Genomic DNA, 21478 nt, shown 5'->3' on the forward strand with positions numbered 1-21478 from the left:
TTGTTTGTTTTAGTACTTGTCTCCTTTCTGGCACTGTAAGATGCTTTAAGAACATCTTGTGTGTTTCCTGACAAAGTCCTACAAAGAGGCATTTTCCCAAGGAATTTTGGTTCCTTTTATTGAGAATAATAGGTACAGTTGTTGCAACTGGTCTGCCATTACTTGTAGCTCTTCTGTGTTGAGAAAGTAAATATGTAAGTATGTGTGTGTGCAATTTGGAGCATGATTGCTGGATCATATGGTAAGACTAAGTTTAGCTTTGTAAGAAGCTTTCAAACTATCTCATTGCACTTAGCTTTGTCTTCTAGTACAGTGTTGCATAGGAGTGGCAAAATAAGACATCCTCAACTCTCCCACTTTAGTGGGAAAGCATCTAATCTCTGCCCATTAAGTATGATGTTAGCTATTTGTTTTTTCTAGATTTTCTTTTTTATCAATTTGAGGAAATTCCTCTTTTTCTAGTTTCCTGAGAGTTCTTATCATGAATGGGTATAGGGTTTATCAATGGTTTTTATGCACGAATTGATATGGTTATATGATTTTTTTTTCTTTACTCTGTTGCTATGATGGATTACATGGATTGATTTCTGAATGTTGAGCTTGACTTGCGTATGTGGAATAAATCTTTGTTGGTCTTGTTACAGAATTCCTTTTATATGTTGTTGGATTCAGTTTGCTCATATTTTGTTGAGGATTTTTTTTGTCTATTTTAAGACATATTCTGGTTTGTATTAGGGTAATGATGGTCTCAAAGAATGAATTATAAAGTGGTCTCTTTGCTTCTATTTTCTGGAAAATATTGTGGAGATTGGTATTATTTTCCCCTCAGATATTTGATAGAATTCAACAATGAAAGCATCCAGGCCTGGCACTTTATATTTTTTTGAAGGTTATTAATTATTGATTGAATTTCCTTAATAAGTATAGTGCAAACAGGTTATGTACTTTTTCCTATGAGTTTTGCTAGTTTTGTCTTTCAAGGAATTGGCCCATTTCATATAAATGATAAAATTTGTGGTCATAGAGTTATTCATAGTATTCCTTAATTGTGTGTGGACTAAGTAGTCATGACTCCTCTTTCATTTCTGATATTGGCAATTTCGTCTTCTTTTCTTTTTCTTGGGTAAGCTGGCTGCTGGTTTATGAATTGTTTATGTCTTTGCAAAGGATCAGCTTTTGTGCTTGTCCTTCTTGTTTTCCACAGCCTTCTACTAGCTCTTTATTATCTTTAAATTTCTACCTTTCCCTCTTTTCTTCTTTTATTTTTTGATTATATAATGAATGGTAAGAAATGTTTCACTAGACCAGTATTACTGAAGATAAGCTATGTTTTACAGAGGAGAGCCATAAAATGTGCTCTGTTGTCTCAGTATTGTCTCAGTAGTTCTATAGATTTTCAATGCAATGAACTTCACAGTGTGATTTTTATGCATAAAATTTCATTGCTGGCCTCCTCCTGCTGCTATTTTTTTTCTTTTTCCCTATTGTCTACATTTCATTCAAATTATATTTTATTTGGCTGTATTTTATGTAGGGAGAAGAAACATTTGCACAATAAATCAATACACACATAGACAAATGCTAGAACAATGCATACATAGATAAATGCTGGTTGTTGATGACTCATTCCATATCCGCTCAGTCTTCTGGGCTCACATGCAGCTGCCGTAGACAGTTCTGAATACCAGGTTTTTGTATCCTTCCTGTTTCTTTCCTGCTCACGCCATATGACCCAGTAGATACAATGCTTTGGAATCTCTTGGAATCTTTAAACCAAATAGTCATATAGACTATTTAGACTCCCATAGACATAATAGACCTTTCAGATTCTAGAGTAAGGCAGTGTCTTTTTTTTTTTTTAAGATTTTATTTATTTATTTGACAGAGATCACAAGTAGGCAGAGAGGCAGGCAGAGAGAGAGAGGAGGAAGCAGGCTCCCCACTGAGCAGAGAGACCGATGTGGGGCTCGATCCCAGAACCCTGGGATCATGACCTGAGCAGAAGGCAGAGGCTTTAACCCACTGGGCCACCCAGGCGCCCCAAGGCAGTGTCTTTTGCAGCAGAGAATTACTGTCAAAAGTAGCTTCTAAACTTGCATTAGACTCTAGTAGAGACTGAGTGACGAATCATGGGACAGGCTCTGTGAACGGTCCTACTCATCCAGGGAGGGGTAGTATTAGATCTACTGAGTCACAAATTTGGGCAGGAGCAGCACTGGTGCTGTATGGGAATGAGTTACCCAGACCCTGATTGTAGTTTAGTCCATAGATTCAATTAAGTTTAATAAACAGGTAACCATTTTCTGTGTCAACAAAGCCTTATTCTCCGTCCATACCTAAATCTTTGGGGGTAAGGGAGAATATTCCCCGAAGCTAAGTTTGGAAGAAAACTAGTATCTAGTTCATGGATCAATCTGTTGACGTAGGCTGAAGACAGACGGCCAGGGAGCCTCAGCTACATTCATGTGTACCTGTAAGGATAGTGGGGCTGTCTTCTCAACAGACTAAACTGTGAGTAGGATACGTGTTTCTATCACTGTAATACCATGAGGGAAGTTACCAGAGGTAAAGCTATACTCAAAATCTTGAGTGGCAAATTGTCTTCTTGGCCAGAAGTCTGGAAGAAGCAATAAAGGTCAGAGACTAAGAGCTCTGGAGAAGCATATTGATAGTTAGGGGTGAGCACATGTGCGGGTTTTGTTTTTGTTTTGTTTCATTTTGTTTTGGTCTCATATTAAAACCTCAGTCAATAGAGACACTTCATGACTCAGTGAATAAGACAAGCTCTGTCCTCAGCCGCCCCAGTATTTTTACAATGGACTGATGAAAGGAGTAGACATAGTGACATAAGTTAAAAATAGTCTAGGCATGAGCCCAATAACTTGGGGCCCCTTTTATTGATACTTGCTTGTGTACTGCCCTTGCTGATTGCCTGACTGATGTTGAGTTTTTGTTTTTTGTTTTTTTTTTAAGATTTTGTTTATTCATTTGAGAGGCAGAGAGAAAGAGAGAACACAAGCAGAGGAAAGAGTAAGGGAGAAGCAGATTCCCCACTGAGCAGGGAGCCCGACACGTGGCTCGATCTCAAGACACTGGGATCATGATCTAAGACAAAGTCAGATGCTTAATCATCTGAGCTACTCAGGCACCTTGATGTTGGGCTTTTGATATGGTACCGCTCAGTGATAAATTGATTGCCTAAATTCTTCTTACATGGAGGGAACAGTGATTTATCAGCCCTGAGATTTGGATTGTATTCTGGCTGCGGGTTTGTTAGCTCTGCCTTCAGTGCTATTTGGCATCTCTATCCTAAGACTTTCAGAGTTTTTTTATTTACTTACATGGGTTCCTGCTAGAATTGTATAGGACCAAGGGATGCTTTTCAAGTAAAGAGAGCTTGAAAATGAGCACATGATTATGGGATCCTTGGGTTCTATCACATATTATATCATTGATAGCTGCTGTCCTGAAAGAATGGAAGTATCTTTTTAAAAACACACTTAGGCACTATTTTGAGAATGGTAGTTTGCAAGGTCGATGTCCTATTATTTAAGATATTCTCATATACTTTGAACTAATATTGAATGTGCTCTGTTCCTGACGTATTAAACGAGTCTAGGAAACAAGGGTGGAAAGGGGAATGGAACTTGTTACTGTTTAGCTAAGTGACCCACTTGGGAACTCTGCTGTTTTTGTAATTCATATCTCCAGAATTTTGGTCTTTAACGAATTAAAATTCTCTTCTTCAAGGGAGTGCAGTTTCATCAGGGCCTCAGTAAAATTCTGATGAATTTAGAGCTATAATTTTCATCTTGCAATTTGGGGCTCCTCATACTAATAGACAAGCAAGAGAAAAAAAAGAGTTACTATAGTGGGGTGGGGAAAATTGACCATTATCATCATGAGAAGTGAGTGTTCTTGTGGTGTAGTGGGATCCAAGAAGAATGTGTCTGAAACTCCAAAGATTCATGCAGCGAACTCTTGGTGCTTCTAAATGTGATAATAAAGATACACAGGTTATTACAGCAGCTATATCCTGATAAGGGCAAGGTAAATGAGGATTCACATGATCACTGATAAAGTTTTGATGACACCTCCCAGAAAGAGATGTAGACCTGTGGGAGTGTTGGCTGAAGGGCGGGAAATCTAAAAAGGATAGTGGAGAAGAAAGATGATGAGTATTAGTATGGTTTTGATTGAGATCATGGCTTTTAACACTAAGCCTCCCGTTTTAAAAAAAAAATAAATTTACTTATTTAGAAGATTTTATTTATTTGGCACAGAGAGAGAGATTGAGAATGAGTACAAGCAGAGGGAGCAGTGGAGGGAAGGGAAAAAAGCAGGCTCTCTGCTGAGCAGGGAGCCCACTGCAGGGCTCGATCCCAGGACCCTGGGATCATGACCTGAGCCGAAGGCAGATGCTTCAACAACTGAGCCACCTAGGCACCCCATTAAACCTCCCATTTTAAGGCTTTTTACAGACTGTGTTTGGTCACTATCCTTAAGTGTGAGTAACGGAGCTGACTCATTGTGGGGTACTGTAAGTTTTCACTAGTGTAAAGATTTGACAGTGACACATTTCCCAGTCATTAGACTGGGGATACAATGTATGGTTCCTTCTACAATGTAATTTTCATCTTCAGAACTTCTCAGTATTCTCCCATAAATAGGATGCAAGCATATGGAACCATAGAACTTGCCTGTTAGAAAGGAATCATCTGTTAGCTAAGACAGGAAAGGGGCATAATATTGTACATGTTAGTTGCCAAATGTCCATAAATAAACATCTATAATTTTCATTTAGAAAATATTCTTGAATAAATATTCCAAAAAACCCATGGCAGAATACTTTTGCACAAAATAATGGCCTCTATTATGTATCCTGAATGGTATTACATAATGAGCTAAATAAATAGTGGATATAAAACCAAATTGATGGTGACTCAAATAGAATGATTTATGACCAAAACCAACAAATGCTTTTTAGCTTGAAATTGAGTGATTCCCTGTTAAATAAGCATAATAGGTTTCTGCTATACATTATATCTGACTAGTCAAAATATAAATCTGAGTACTGCTTATGATTTGCTTGGCTTACCTTTAATCTATTAATTAAACATTGTCTAATCTGTGAAATGTAGGACACTTTTGGCAGTTGTGCCCCACAGGATTTAATTCCTGGAATGACTAAATTCCAATCTACTAACCATCCAATTAATTGTGTGAACCACTAATCAGACGCTCCACAGATTTCTCTGGTTTCATCCCATTTTTAAAAACTGAAATTGTAATGCAGATATTTAAGTATGTATGCACGAACTATGAACCTAGTCTTTGCAAAGGCCAATCAAGTGAGAAAAAAATCCTCAAATTTTTGAAAATTACACCTGGATTTATTTTAAATTCTTGTTTTTTTTCAGACTTTAATTAACTCCAAGTGTAATTATTGTCTCTGGCAGTCCTTTAGCAGTTATGACTTTCTCAGATATTTTGGTTTTACTCCATTTGGCATGTGATATTTGACTAAGAACTCTGAAATTAATTTATATATTAAATATTAGCAAATATAAACTTAACATATTTGGTGGAAATAAATGTAAATATAATTTTTAATACTCTATTTCTCTGTTTCATTTGCTCCTCTGGTAGTATATAAGCTAGGAGCTAAGAGAAATTTCTCACAATATGGAAGATAATTATACTATTTACATAAATAAAACTTGAAAAATAATAACTAAGTGAAAGCTTCCATTACAAAAGTTACATTTATTAGTGAATTGTTCAATACAAGAAAATGTTCTAAAGCCATAATATATAAGAATGTGCCTGTAAGAAGCCTAGACTTTTTAATAAACAGTTTCTGGCTGCTGAAACTTAGTTTTGCTATTTCTCAGTAATTTTGAATGACATTATCTGTATGAGTTGACAAGTTAGTCACTATAAAGAAATACTAAAATGACCTGAATTCCACAGTTAGCAGTGATGAGATTTGAAAGAGTTCTTTTGGAAGATATAGGAAAAACCTTTTGTATGTAAGAAGGAGACTTAAACACATAGAATCTACATAGGAGATAAAGGTTTATATTTACATAAAAGTAAATTCCCTTGCATTAAATATATTAATAAAAACAAGACTCCATGAACACTATTTTCTTTCTACTTTCAGTTTATTGGAATCTGAACCAAGTGGAGAAGAGTGTGGCAAAATATCTCTTATATCTCATAATTTAGAAAACTAAGAGAAAATAAGCTTAAGGTTTTGACATTTACTCAATTTTATAACTACTTTGAGGTTTCATTTGAGAGTGTCCAGGTGTATGTGGGTCAGAAGGAGGGAGTCAAAAGAATTGGTTCATGGATGGCCCTAGAAGCAGCAAGCATAAAGTTCCATAAGCCATTAATATTGATATGCAAGGGGACAACATGATATATTCTGTGAGACATGATATATTCAGAGTCTCCATTGAGTTTCTGTTGAGATTGAGCCCCTTGAGGCTGCCTAAAGTTAAAGTGCCCTACCTCAGCTGCCATTCTCTGCTTTATCTTCTTAGCCTCTTCTTACCTCTTGCCACTCTTGAAGAATTATCCTGTGATGGAAACGTAGTTTTAGGCTCATCTCAACAAGCTTCTTTCTTTACAGGATTCTGGCTCCTCAAGTCCTGGCTTCCTCAGTATCTTTCTGATGGCTTCAAACAGAAATTTGCATATTTGTTGGTCTGTATTTTGCCCATTTGCCCAGATTTTATTGTTGCTTGATTTTGTGTGTGTGGGGGGAAATATATATATATATATATATATATAAAATATATATAAAATGTAAGAAAAGTTTCTCTACCATTATCTAGATTTTTAACTGGAAATTCTTCTATCACACTTTGACATTTATTTCTCAATAGTTTATGAAATGGGCAGAGAAGAGATATGTCATTTTCAGTATCCCATAAATGTAACTTGGAAAAGTAGTGATGGAAAGTATATGAAATGAGCTGAAGAAAAAGGTAGATGGAAAAAATTAGACAGGGATGGGAAAGATCGAGCATTTAGTCAGGTGTGAAAAACAAGGTTCCTGGCACCTTGGTAATATATAAGAGCTGTACATGGTAGAATCAATTGTACTCATATGAAGGTAAATTTAATGGTCTAAAATACTTATAATATAATAGCTTTCTATGTTAAGTTAAAAAAATCTTTCTTTATAAATAAAATTCATTCTGTATGTAAAATTTGAATTTTGGGGGCACCTGGGTGGCTCAGTTGTTTAAGCATCTGCCTTCAGCTCAGGTCATGGTCTCAGGGTCCTGGGATTGAGGCCTGCATCGGGCTCTCTGCTCGGCAGGGGGTCTGCTTCTCCATCTCCCTCTGCTCCTCCTCCCCGTTTGCGTGCGCCCTGTCAAATAAATAAATAAAATCTTTTCTTAAAAATAAAAAAAAATCTTTTCTTAAAAGATTTTATTTATTTATTTGACAGACAGAGATCACAAGTAGGCAGAGAGGCAGGCAGAGAGAGAGGGGGGTGGGGAACCAGGCTCCCTGCTGAGCAGAGCCTGATGTGGGGTGTCGGAGGCAGGCCCCGGGCCAGGGCGGCCTCCGCCATTAAAAGATGGCACCTGGCTAGTTGCCAGGTTAGGATTGCCTCGTGAGACTAAGCGGAACACCCAAAGAGGAAGTAAACAGCATTGGTTGCTAGCGAAGTTGTTCGTTTAGGTGCACAGCCTGATTCGCTCCCTCCTGTACCCTGCTCGCTGATTGGTCATGTAAGCGTATATAAGTGTGTAGACTTGCGGAAATAAAGAGAGAGAAGATGCATCCGAACCAGGATTCTTGTCATCCTTGCGGGACGAGGGCGATAGTGGGGCTCGATCCCAGGACCCTGAGATCATGACCTGAGCTGAAGGCAGAGGCTTAACCCGCTGAGCCACCCAGGTGCCCCTAAATAAGTAAAATCTTAAAAAAATTTGAATTTGTTATATACGTTAAATATTTCAGTATTTAAGAATATTTCATGAGGTACCAAAATCATGTTAGAGCTAAGTGACCAAAGGGGGAGAAAAAACTTTTTTTTAAAGATTTTGTTTATTGTTATTATTTATTTGAGAGAGAAGAGAGAGCGAGAGGGTGTTGGGGAGCAGAGGAAGAGGGACAAGCAGATTCTGTGCTGAGTACAGAGCCCAAGATGGGACTTAATCCTGTCACCCCGAGATCATGACCAGAGCTGAAATCAAGAGTTCAATGCTTAACTGACTGAGCTGCCCAGGCGACCCTTCTTGAGGGCAATGACATTCATCTCCCAGCAAGGTTAGCGTTGAGCTGCTTGATATAGTTGTCACTTTGGTCTGTGTTGGCCTCACAAAAATCATGATGTGCTAAAACTCTTGCCTAGGATATGTTAAATGAACATTAATCCATGTTCTTAAATTTTGGAATACTTGTTATGAATTTAATTGGATTTTCAAACAATGCTGCTCATAGCATTTATGTTATTGATTCAGTAATTTACAGAAATAACTATGAATCCCTGGACATTTGTTATAGTTGTTGCTGCTGAAAACGCAGGAAAGAAAACAGAAGCAGTCCTTGGTTTGCTTATTGCAGAGTCAAAATTTTGTATATGCCTTCAAGTACAAGATTCTTCTCATCTACAAGTTTTGACTCTATAAGTGACTAAAAAATAGAGAAAGTAGTAATACCCTAAAAGATTTCCAAACTTTTGATGGATCTTTCTGGAATTCCCAGAGATATTTTATGAGCCTCTGCTGCATTATCTAAGAATTTTTGACCAAGATGAACCTTAAGGAAGCTGACATGAATCTGAGTGGCTGTCCTATGGAAAAAGAGATGCAAATTAAAGCATCACAAAATGCATTAAGTGCTCCCTTGCAAAACTTCATGACTCAAACATGGACTAAGTCACGTTGAATTCTGCTTTGTAATTGTGTGGTTTATTTACTCTCCTAAAAAAATAATAAAAATAACTCTAAGTATTTAAAAAATTACCAATTTATGGATCCTCAAAAACTTAGATCTGAGAAAGAATGTTACTTTCCAAATAATATACAGTTTGGAGAAGAAAAGGACGAACAGCCAGGTAGGTGATTTACTTACATAAGACCAACTAATGTGTTAATGTTGGAGGAAGAAACAGGACCTTGATCTCCTTCCTCTGATGTGTACACTTGAGTTGATCATATGGAAATAGTAGGACAGGAAAATGAAGAAAAAAAAGCAAGTTTTTATTTCAGGCTCCAATGACACTTTTTCTAGAGGCACCAGGCTGATCTTTTATAAACACGTAGTTAAACCGTTTAGATTAACCCAGCATCCTAGGAGTAGCCATTGCTTGAGAGCATGAGCATGTGTCAGAAGTGACATGGTCAGGAAAATAAAATGTTCACACTAATGAAGCAAAATGTCTTGTACATTTTTCAGCTCTCAATTTATACCCCATATTATTATTATAAGATCACATTACTTTAGAGTTAGGTGTGTTAGTAAACATTGTCAAGCTTAACCTTCTTATTTCATAAAATACCACATCTTGTATTTCAAGGAAGATTTGTGAAACTTCTTCATTTACTCAGCATGTGGTATAGAGAGTTCTGTCTTAGAAAGCTTTCCAAAAAACACATTGTTTTGGTACTGATATATAAAAATAGTAATATGCCTCATAGCCCCTTGCTTATTGGCTATATTATCGCCCTTATGTCTGGTTATTTCCCTGTAAATCTGAGCATTCAAGAAATACTGTTCTATTTCCTTATAGATATTATGTTGAAAAACTGGCATAATGCATCCCTGAAAAACCAATTGTATGATTGACAGTTCACATAAGATAGAGCTACTATTTCTCACTACTTCGGATGCCTTCTCTGGGTCACCAAGGACTCCTTTGTCCCCAACTTCCCATTTAAAGTTAATCCCATTTTAAGGGCTGTGGATATTAGAAGGCAATTTCCAGATATGGAGGATTTCACACTTGAACTAATTTACCAAGATGAGTTGGAGGATATCTTGTTTGAATGGAGGAAAGCTCCTTTGTATAAACCTGCACTGGGGATCCTCATAACCTACTGTGAAGCATCAGAAGTGATGTTAAACATCAGAATTGGTATAAGGTAAACCTAAAGACTGACCCAACCATTTCTGTCATCATTTATAGCTATATATTTAAAATTCAGCTATATACATATATAAATATATGTCCTATATTTATAGCTATATATTTATAAATATAGCTATAATAAATAGTTATAAATATAAACATATAAATTGTATCTTCATCCACTCATTATCTATCATCTATCTATCTATATACCTAACGATCAGTGCGCTGTACCTGATGAATTTAATCGCTTAGGAGTACATAACTGAGGGCAGTCCTCAGGTAAGAGTCATTTGGAACAAACCAGCACAAACATGGTGAGATAAGACATTTTAAGAAAAGAAAGATTAAAGTAGAAAGTTGAAGACAAAGATACATGTTTAAGTCACTGTGGAGAAAAAGAAAAGCGTAGGAAGACTTTGATCAATGATAGTGATGAAAAAATGAGTAACTTCAATCAAAAACACCCAAAGCACTTTATAAGCCTGGAGAAATAAATTACCGAAGCCTGGGCAATTCAGGTCAGAAGCATGGAAGCGCTAATAGACATAAATGAAAGAGCAGCATTGGTCAGTCCAGTTATTTCCTGATGATGCAAACATCTTATCTTCACTGGACATTTGAAGTGGTGATCAAAAAGTACTTTAATCAACATAAATGAAAAAGCAGGACTGGTAAATCTGTTCATTTTCTAGTGATACACTAATTTCATTTTTACTCCTCATTTCCAATGATGATCAGAAATACCTTGAGAATTAGATTAGTTTTACAGAGGAGCAGGGTTATATATACATCTGTTTATCTTTTGAAGCTATTGAAAGCAATCATGTAATTTTCAGAAGTTCTAGTGTTTCAGGAAAAGTAAAATATGTTAAGTCATAAAATTCTTTATTACTTTTAAGGCACTATTATTGGTGGTAAAATATCTATCTAAGTAAATATATGGAGGGCTGATATTATTGTACATAAGGAAATATTTAAGGGCTTTGTGTGTTTCATCCTATGGATAAGCCTAATGAAGAAGGGCATATTATATTCTGGAAATTTTAGTGATTCAAAATCTTAGATTTTGTCAAAGGACACACAGCTAGTAAGTAGTGAAGCCAAGGTACATACCTAGAGAGACTGGCTCTAGGGTTCAAGCTCTTACCTCGTCTGTCTATCTACCTACCCATCCATCCTTATATCTGTCCTGTATCTTCGTCTCTCCCTCTCTCTCTCTCTCTATTATGTAAGCCAGCTTACGTGGAGAGCAGCAGTAGGACAGTTCGCTGAAATTCTCATGACCCAGACCTAAAACTAGGATCTCTCCCCGTGGGATAAAAGAAATAATTGTCGTTTCTAAAATTCATTGTGCACAGACAACTACAGAAGAGAAACTCAAGCTAAAGTTTAGAACCTTAGGTAATACGGAGGTAAGTAGGAAAATAGAATTTTAAAATGAGAATCAGATATTACAGGAAGAGAGATACTCCCTGGAGCTAATTCCTTCAGTTCTCACAATGTAAAACAAACCGAGCAGGCTTATGGTCAGTCAGATTTTATTTTCACAGCCATCGCACAGATGATCCCATCTAGTTAGGTTTTCTCAACCTCGACACTATTGGCATTTTGACACAAATCACTGTTGTTCCCCAATGTGACATCCACACAGGTCTTCAGACATTGCTGAGTATTACAAGGAGAGGCAACATTGCCTCTGAGAACGAATGATCTAAAATACTGGAATGGAATGCCTGTGTTTGACATCACTTTGGTGAAGTTTGCTAACATCCGGGAGATTTATAATTACTCAGGCCTTTGACAGAAACCCTATAATTCTGACACAGTCACCCATTTACGGAAAGATCACTTGTAGTGACAATCACACCTTTTAAATGATACAATTTGTTTTGCCCACATAATTGAGAGTTAACTGGCTGTGGTAATTGGTCCAATTGGACATGAATGTGTCCTCAGAAAAAGAAAAATTAAAGTGCTTTCATGTCTGTGAAAATTCCCTCTGAGTATGAGAGTGATGAATAATACATACAAGATAAAACATGCTCGGACTCTGGTTCACAGACCTAAGATCCAAAGAGAGGCACAACACTATTACAGACTCGCTAATCATCAAACTCAAATCATTGAAGCTTTAGGCCTTAAATAGACCAAAACATTAACTATTAGGCATTAATGACATGAAATTTAACAGGCTGGGAGCTAACAAAAAGTAACAAAAGGATCCATTAAAAAAAGAAGGAAGTCCATTTTGAAAGGTATTTTGGCTATGAGTTATTTTTCAGAATTAATTTATATTGTGTGCCAACTTGGATCTCTAGAGAGAGTCTTTAAAATAAGATTTAAATTTTATCATATAGTTTTGCTATTAAATTCTAGGTAAGACTAACAAGATGTGTTCCTAACCTGTAAGACCCTGCAGTTTTTAAGATCTTGGTATTTATATTATACATTTAAAAATATTTTCTAAAATCATATATTGTATTCAAACCAGTTCTCATCTATGTATCCAGATGATATGATGGTAAGTTATATAAGAAAATTAAGGAGCAAAAGCATATTTTATTTTAAAAACTCATTCCAAACAATAGTTTGGAATATTTGAACAGTTTTTGAAATGTGAAAATGCCTTCTAAGTTCCATCTCTGTGACTTCTAAGTTATATGATTTGAAATGACTCACCAAATACTTTTCTGTAAATTGGTGATAATATTTGTCCTACATATGTCACAAAGTTATTTTGGAAATCATATTAAATGTATAAGAAATCATATTGGCAGCTGTGAAGCTAATTAGTCTTTCAGGGCATTTGTTTCTTACAGAAACTGTCTAGGGGCACTTGGATGGCTCAGTTGTTAGAGCATCTGACTCTTGGTTTCGGCTCAGATCATGATCTCTGGTTCCAGGATCCACCGTATCAGGCTCTCCACTCAGCAGGGAGTCTGTTTCTCCTCCTTCCCCTCTGCCTCTCCCCCCACTTGTGGGCTCTCTCTCTCTCTCTCTCTCAAAAATAAGTAAATAAATCCTAAAAAAGAATCTTTCCAAAATCGTTCCGTTTCCCCATAAAAGTGAATTAAAAATGATTATTGGTGATCATTCATATCTCAAGGACAATAGCATTTCAAATAAAAATGCAGAAAAATAAAGTTCCATTTATGATTTTGCACAAGGATTGACATCAGTCATTTTATAACGAAAGAATGTGTGTGTGTGTGTGTTTGTGAGACAACAGCATATATATATGTGTGGCCATTTTTGGTGAGTGAATGTCTTGTGAATGTGTTTACTTTTGGGGGTAGATGTTTTATTTGGATATTACATAATTTTATAGAGATTCATTATTATAATTAAAATTTGTTTGATGTGCAGCTTTATGTAAATCTGATGGAAGAGTAAGTGAGGGACTTTCCGTGTTTCTGGTTTTCTGTGTATTATTTTTCCAGACTTGAAATCGTTTACTTGAATAATACTGTTCTTTTAATATGTCAATTATTTGCCTATGATGCTAGGGATTTGAGATCTCAGAGAAAGTTTCAGTTTATCATTTTGAACAATTTCTTTCCCATTTTGCATAGAGTCTCCCAATGCCAACAGTTGTTGATGTCTCTAGAAACAGATGGTTTGTGGGAGGATTGTTGAGTGAGATATTCTGCATCATGGTCCCAAGACTGCACAGTTGCTGTTGGAAAGGTTACAGAAATGACAACTGGTATAAGAGAAGTTGCAAACCAGAGAATGAAAATAGCCAGACAACTGTATGGAGACTATCCAAATTAAAAGACTTTTTGATGAAATCTTGACATTTCTTACAGAAGAAAATACAGCGATTGCAGGAAGTTTGGATGGTATTAAGGTGGCTGACATATTGGCAATGCTTTTCATATCTATTCTTTAACAAGTTTCACAGTTCACCCTGAGAACGATAGATATGTAGGAGACTCTGTAGCAGGATTTTTTTTTTTTTCATGTCCTTGGGTTAGAGATAATGTATTTGTTCATTCCCACTTGTACATCATGTCCCTAGTTAAACGAAAAGTATTTTTCTTTCATTCAGAAAATTGAATGGTTAAGGAAATATTAAATTATTCTCTACCACTTAATTAACTGAGACATTCTTTATCAGAGAAGGGTAAGATTTGGAAAGTGAGATAATAGTGTGACCCCTGAGTTAAAGTAGCTATTCTAAATATGGGGAATTTAGGTTTGAGTTAAGAACACATACAGGACACATTCCTGGCCTTCCCAGTGTGCATCTGCATCGCTCATGAATGTGTTTTAAGTGAGACTCTTCCAAATGTCAGCTTAGTACATGTGAACCTAGAAGTGTCAGTGGATATGGCTTGATTTTTTTAAACGTTTTTTCTAATTTACCTCCTACTGTTGCTCCCATCCATAAAAGCACAGTGAATTAAATTGTTAGCAGATTCCTTCAAATACCTGAGTACTTAAGAGTAGAAGAAAGTACATTGTAAACCTGCAATTTAATTATCTTATTAAATATGTATTGTTTCCATTATATGACATCAACTGAATTATACTAACTTAGATTTCAATGTGCAGGAAAAAACACGACTAGTGATGTTTGGATCAACACGTTTACTTACGAACAGTAAATGAGGCCCATGCAGACACTGTCACTAACAGTCCAATAGCCTGACCCGAGTGAGGAAGTCCCACCTGTCCTTTCTTCTTCACTTCTTCCTGTCCTCTGGGTTTTGTATCACCTGTCCTTCTTTCTTTTTCTTTTTCCTGTGGCGAAGACTTTTAAGATTTAGTCTTTTAGCAGCTTTCAAATATATAATACATCACCATTAACAGCACTCCCCAAACTGTACATTACCTCTCCATGTTTATTTATTTTACAACTAGAAGTTTGTACCACTTGACATCCTTCAGTCGTTTTGCCCACCCCCGGCTTGCCTCTGGCAACCAGTAAATTATTTTCTGTATCTGTGAGCTTGTTTTGTTTGTTTTAGCTTCCACATTCAAGTGAGATCCTATGGTATTTGTCTTTTTATGTCTGACATACTTCACTTAGCGTAATATCCTCAAGGTCTATCTATGCTATCACAGTGGCAAGATTTCATTTCATTTCTTTTTTTTTTTTTTGTGGCTGAATAGTATTCCTGTGTGTGTGTGTGTGTGTGTGTGTGTGTGTGTGCGTGTACCATGTCTTCTTTATTCATTCATCCATTGATAGACACTTATCCCTTTCATTCTAATAACCCCAAAAGATAGGGCCCAGACCATGATATATATTGAAATTTGAAACACATAGATTCAACATATGAAAGAACTAAACAACAACACACTCTTCTTACAAAAAAAAAAAAAGCCCCAAATCCATAATGGGTCTGTGCTCATACCCAGCCTGTGACCATGTCCATCCCTGCTTCACCCCCGGTGGAATTAAACGAACTGGCCAACATGATGTAGGTTACAGTGTACGTTGACAGAAATTCTGCTTGAGTGTCTCATGAGATTTCAGTTTGGGCTATTTCATTTATAGCAGACTTTGAAAATTTTCTTCTCCACATAGCTCTACGTTAATTTGAGGACAGATACCCAAAATCATAGTGAAGTATAAAGAGGCAAGTGAGAGGGAGGATTTTATTTCGTTCTGTTTTTAAATAAATAGACTTTATTTCTTAGAACACTTTTAGATCTATACCAAATGGGATATAGGGGAGCTTTCATTTACTGCCTCTCCTCACCCCGCCGCATCCTGCCCCCCCCGCCCACTTTCCTCTGTCGTTAACATCTTGCATCCGTGTACTTTTGTTACAGTTGGTGAATTTTTACTGGCATATTACCACCAACCAACGTTCATTGTTTAAATTAGGGTTCCCTCTTTGTGTTATCCATATCTTGGGATTTTGCCAAATGTCTAAAATCCTGTATCTACCGTTAAGTTATCATACAGAATCATTTCACTGCATTAAAAAATCCATCGTACTCCACCTATATGTCACTTTCTATGACCCTCAGCCCCTGGAAACCACGAATAATTTTAGTGTCTCAATAGTTTGCCTTTCCAAAGAAAAGATTGTAATTCAAATACCTTTTTATGTTAAATGGTTCTTTTTCCTGAAGGATATTTCAATTTTGAATAGAAATGGCACATAGTTCAAAAATTCATATGATGAATGCATTTGGGAGGACCAGCTGTGTTAGCGTTTGCTTAGGACTTAAATGTGGGAATTTGCGTGGATAATTTACTTTAAAAAATAGAAAATATAGACTAATGATGATCATATAGACTTAACTTAATTGTAGCAATTTTAAAAATCTGCCTCTAGGAAATGCTTTCATTTCGTTGGTTGTTTTTGACTGATTCTTTAGTAATCCAGATACAACCTACAGTGGCAAAGGGAGTTTCTAACCTAAATGTAATAATTGCTACATTTAGTGAATAGTGGGTCCATTTGGAAAATCAATAGTGATCACAGAAGAGGAGATTGGGGCCAAAGAGATAAGTGGCAAATGGTCCCAGAAGAGTTCCTTTATGATGGCCGAGCAAAGCGACAAACAGCAGCCAGAAGCAGAAGGAGTTTTAGACCGGGAATCAGCTATGTGATGCTGTCTCAGACTCACAACTGATTGCTTGTTTTATCAAGTAACTTCTAATAAGTCTCTAAAGAATTTTAGAACCTCTTAAAATTCCCTTAAATATTATATCAAGGGAAGGAGGCTATTTTTGCACTGGCAGAGCTTCCAAGAATGATAGTCTGGCAAGCTAAGCTCTGTTTCCTTACTGCACAGTACATGGTAATGTTGGTTACAACTGTATTGAAATGATCCATTTGGCGTAGTACTGACTCTGGTCTAATTCAGAAATGAAGTCGAATTTCGTAAAACCCAACAGTAAAGCTGAACATACTTTTTCCTTTCATTGATAATGGACTTATCATACTTAAATTGCTTTTTTATTTTTATGCATAATGCTTAAAGATTTGTCACCACTTCTTTTCTAAAGATTAAAAACATTTATTTTATTTTATTATTTTTTTTAAATAAGAGAGTCTTTTTTTTTTTAAGATTTTATTTATTTATTTGACAGACAGAGATCACAAGTAGGCAGAGAGGCAGGCAGAGAGAAAGGAAGGGAAACTGGCTCCCTGCTGAGCAGAAGGCCTGACGCGAGGCTCAATCCCAGGACCCCGGGATCATGACCCGAGCCGAAGGCAGAGGCTTAACCCACTGAGCCACCCAGGTGCCCCTAAAAACATTTATTATGTTAAAAAATAGATTAGGTATTTGCCATATCAAGGATTGAAACTCTACAAGCTTTTGCATGTTAACGGTTTGAAATTTTTCTGCTTTACAGTGCAGATGATATCTATTTACTCATTATAATATCATTAAAGTAGTCCCCAATTTTGTTAAATGATAGTGCTCAATTCCTTATGGTTGCAAATCCATTTATTTAACAGAAAATATTAAATAAAGATCATAAGAAATACCTAGTGGAAATTGAGATTACTGTGTCCTTTTTTAAGAGGTAAATTTCAGAAAAAAAGGTACATATAGCCTATTAAAAGTTAGCATTTGAGGGGCGCCTGGGTAGCTCAGTGGTTGGGCCTCTGCCTTGGGCTCAGGTCACGATCTCAGGGTCTTGGGATCGAGCCCTGCATTGGGCTCTCTGCTCGGTGGGGAGCCTGCTTCCCCCTCTCTCTCTGCCTGCCTCTCTGCCTACTTATGATCTCTGTCTGTCAGATAAATAAATAAATAAAATCTTTAAAAAAATTAAAAAATAATAAATAAAAGTTAACATTTGAAAAAAATTAAATGTGCCATTTTTTTAAGATAACCACAGTGTAATTCCCACAATATTATATAATAGAAAACCCACAAAAAAAAGTGAATTGGGCTCCTGGGGTTCACTCACCCACCCGCACACCACCTGTGACTGAATCTGGCCTCTGCCACTGGCAGACGATTCCGGAGAGGCCGGGAAGCCTCTCTCTGTTCTGTCCCCCACCTGGCAAATTTAAGTTTGAAGAGAAGGGGAGGAGGAAACACAGACATGAAGAGGAAGGTCCAGCTGGGGCTGAGGAACTGGACCCTGGCAGATGTCTGAGAACTTGTCCTGGATAACTGCAAACCATATGATTGGAAAATTGAGATCTTCACAGATGAATGTGTGCACTTGGAATTCCTTGGTTTAATACATACAGGCCTGATTTCAGTTTCAGATCTCCCCAAACTACCTAAATTGAAAAAGCTTGAGCTTAGTGACAACAGAATCTTTGGAGGTCTGGACATGCTAGCAGAAAAACTTCCAAATCCAGTACCGCGTAACTTACGTGGAAATAAACTCAAAGATTATCATCTTGGAGCCTTTGAAAAATTTGGAATATCTGAAAAGCCTGGATCTGTTTAACTGTGAGGTTACAAAACTGAATGACGGCGGAGAGAGTGTCTTCAAACTCCTGTCCCAGCGGACCTACCCGGAGAGCTAGGACCAGGAGGATTGGGAAGCCTCTTGCTTCGACGCCCAGGTGGATGGTGTGTGTGAAAAAGAGGAGGGACAAGGAGGAGAAGATGAAGATGAGGATGGTGAGGAGGAAGAATTTGATGGTAAAAAGGATAAAGACGAAGACGAAGGTGTGGAAGGGGAAGAGGATGAAGGTGAAGTCAGTGCGGACAACATAGAACTCGAACGTGACGACGTTGGTGGAGGTGAAGACGGGGAGGACCAATACGCAGGTAAAATGATGGAAGCAAGTGGGAGAGACAAAAGGAGGGAGAAAATGAAGGAGATGATGGAGAAGATGATCAAGACCCTGAATAATTTGTAAAAAATGAACTGTTCAGTTGTGGTTGGACTGCTTGTCTGGGTTGGTAGCTGTTTTGAAAAAACAAAAAACAAAAAACAAAAACATAGCTGTAATACAAACCCCAGAACACCTACCCACCCAAAGAGCCAAAGAATCGAATCAATTCTAACATTCCACCTTCCTCCATTTAGTCCCTCTGGGAAATCCACTGTCCCCAAACGGGGGGACTTCACCCCAACAAAATTGTAAGCATTGTTAGGTTTTCTTTTCTTCTTCTTCTTCTTCTTTTTTTTCTTCTTCAAGATTTCATTTATTTGGAAGACAGAGTTCACAAGTAGACAGAGAGGCAGACTGGGGGTGGTGGTGATGGTGAACAGGCTCCCTGATGAGCAGAGAGCCCAACACAGGGCTCGATCCCAGGACCCTGAGACCATGATCTGAGCCGAAGGCAGAGGCTTAATGCACTGAGCCACCCAGGCACCCCTGCATTGTTAGGTTTTCGTGTAAGACTCTTGCAGTAGCGTGGAGAGCTGGGGGTGTTGAGTGAACCATCTGCGGCTATCAGTTACACCAAGACTGTAATAACATTTTTACTTTCTGTACAACAAAGAAGCTTTGCAAATAAAGTCTTAACATTTTGAAAAGAAAAAAAAAGTTAATTGTAATTGGAACTGAGCTGAATGGAGTTCCAAAGCTTCAGTCAATATTACAGTAATGTACATTATACAACAACATTGTTGTAATGTTGTTCGGTCTTATTCTCCAAGACCGAAGCTCCTTAAGATAGTCAATGAAAAATAAATTTGTATATTTGTATCTGTATCTGTACAGTAAATCTGTTTCTGTAAGATGTATGTATATGTATATATCTGTGTATATTAAGTATTAATATGTCTGTGTATAAAAGTATGCAGTGATTCTCCCTTGTAGATTAATGTGAGATATTAGAATATTAACCACTTTAGGAATGACATATCTGAACAAAGATTCTCTTGATACATGTTAATAGTATGAACATATGGATAGATAGAGCAGACATAGGCAGTATTTGAATAAATCAAACAAGCTTTACTCACCCAAATGATGAAGAAGTAGGCCACTATAGTCAAGATATACAGAGAGAATGAACATTGTCTATGAGGCAGAAGAGATTTCTAGCCCTTAAGCCACAGCAGTGGGAACACAGATCCAAGTGACTAAAGAGTGAGGGTCGTATCAGGCATTTTGAAATGACTACAACTGTTTTTATCTAAATCTTGGGTAGACTGGTATGTAGGTTTTGCCTGGTTATGTGTTATAGGCCATATTACATGAGTCACACCAATCTCAGAATTATGTGAAACACAGTATTACTAATGTATGGTACATGGTATACTCAGGTATAAACATTTTTCATTTATCACTCTCAATCTCTCCATTATGGCCCAGATGGTTTCAAATATGTTCCCCAAATGCTTCCCCATTCACTCATTCAGTTATTGTACACTGGTTCCAGTTAGTTCTTTAGTCAGGAACCATTTGTTGTCTGTCTTTGCACTTATGAGCATACGGGTAATATAAATTTGGACATTCTACCCACCAGTGGCATGAACTTGAATTTCAATTTTTCATTCTTGTTTGGTGGGTGTGGGTATTATATACCACTCATTGGTGTAATTCTGTATTTCAAGTTGTCTTTCCTTTGTTACCATTCATGCCTCTTTTGGGCTGATTTGCATATTGTCCAAACACAGTAGTGTGGGGCCAGCGTAAGGGCCTGGGAACCTAGCCGTGATTCAGCAAGTTCTAGAGCTACCTTCATGTAAACTGAGTGCTTAGCAGATCCAGCTCAGCGTTGCCAGCAGAGAAGTGATCCAACACGTTTTTCACAGCAACCTGGCAATGGCTTCACTTGCTTTGCTTGTGTTACAAGTTTGAGAAACACTGCTTTGGGAGTGATACTGAAAAGAAATCTTAATTTTAGTTTAGGGCTTTGCTGTTCCCTGTGTGTAAACAACGGAAACAAAGAAAAACCTAGTTTCGTACTTTGCCCTAGATCTTCGGGAGCTCTTTGTAGGGGTCTCCCCATGAGAAAATGAGGCATTAATGCATGTCCTTGAAAGTCTGGGTGGAGATTAAGAAAAAGACTCACGAGATATGAATGTCTGCCACTGTTGCTAGCACGTAGCGGATGTTTGTCAAACGTGACTCTGCTCTTGAGATCTTTAAAATCTACCTGAGAAGTGTGATTTCTGATACTGAAATCCTTAGGACTTCAGTTGGTATCATTATAATGGCTCCTTGCACAGGCAGTTGTTCTCAGTTCTGTGTCTGAACATGAATTACCCACCAATAATAAAAGTAATACCCAAAGGAAGCTTTTTTATGAGCATCCGATGCCATCGACACATCCTAAGCAATTTAAAGACACTGCGGCATTTTACAGTTATAGCAACATGGACAGATAGGCACTGTTATTATCATTTCCATTTAGAAATGAGAAAGTGAGATTTTGGTAATTAAAGAATACTCTAAGTTCACATGCCAATAAGCACTAGCATTACTTGAACCCGTGTTGTCTGATTCCGAATTCTGTGCTCCCATCCAGTAAGCACTGTAA

The 21478-nt window shown here is 37.2% G+C and overlaps 1 pseudogene across 1 annotated transcript; it reads left to right on the plus strand.

Annotated features, from left to right (window-relative positions):
- The first annotated feature begins 18125 nt into the window (after positions 1-18125).
- On the plus strand, positions 18126-18900 carry LOC309843999 (acidic leucine-rich nuclear phosphoprotein 32 family member B pseudogene; annotated as a pseudogene). The gene has a single exon. The product of its transcript is annotated as an acidic leucine-rich nuclear phosphoprotein 32 family member B pseudogene (transcript).
- Positions 18901-21478: the final 2578 nt, after the last annotated feature.

The sequence above is a fragment of the Mustela nivalis genome (genome assembly GCF_964662115.1).
Source record: "Mustela nivalis genome assembly, chromosome: 11".
In the NCBI taxonomy this organism is placed as follows: Eukaryota; Metazoa; Chordata; class Mammalia; order Carnivora; family Mustelidae; genus Mustela; species Mustela nivalis.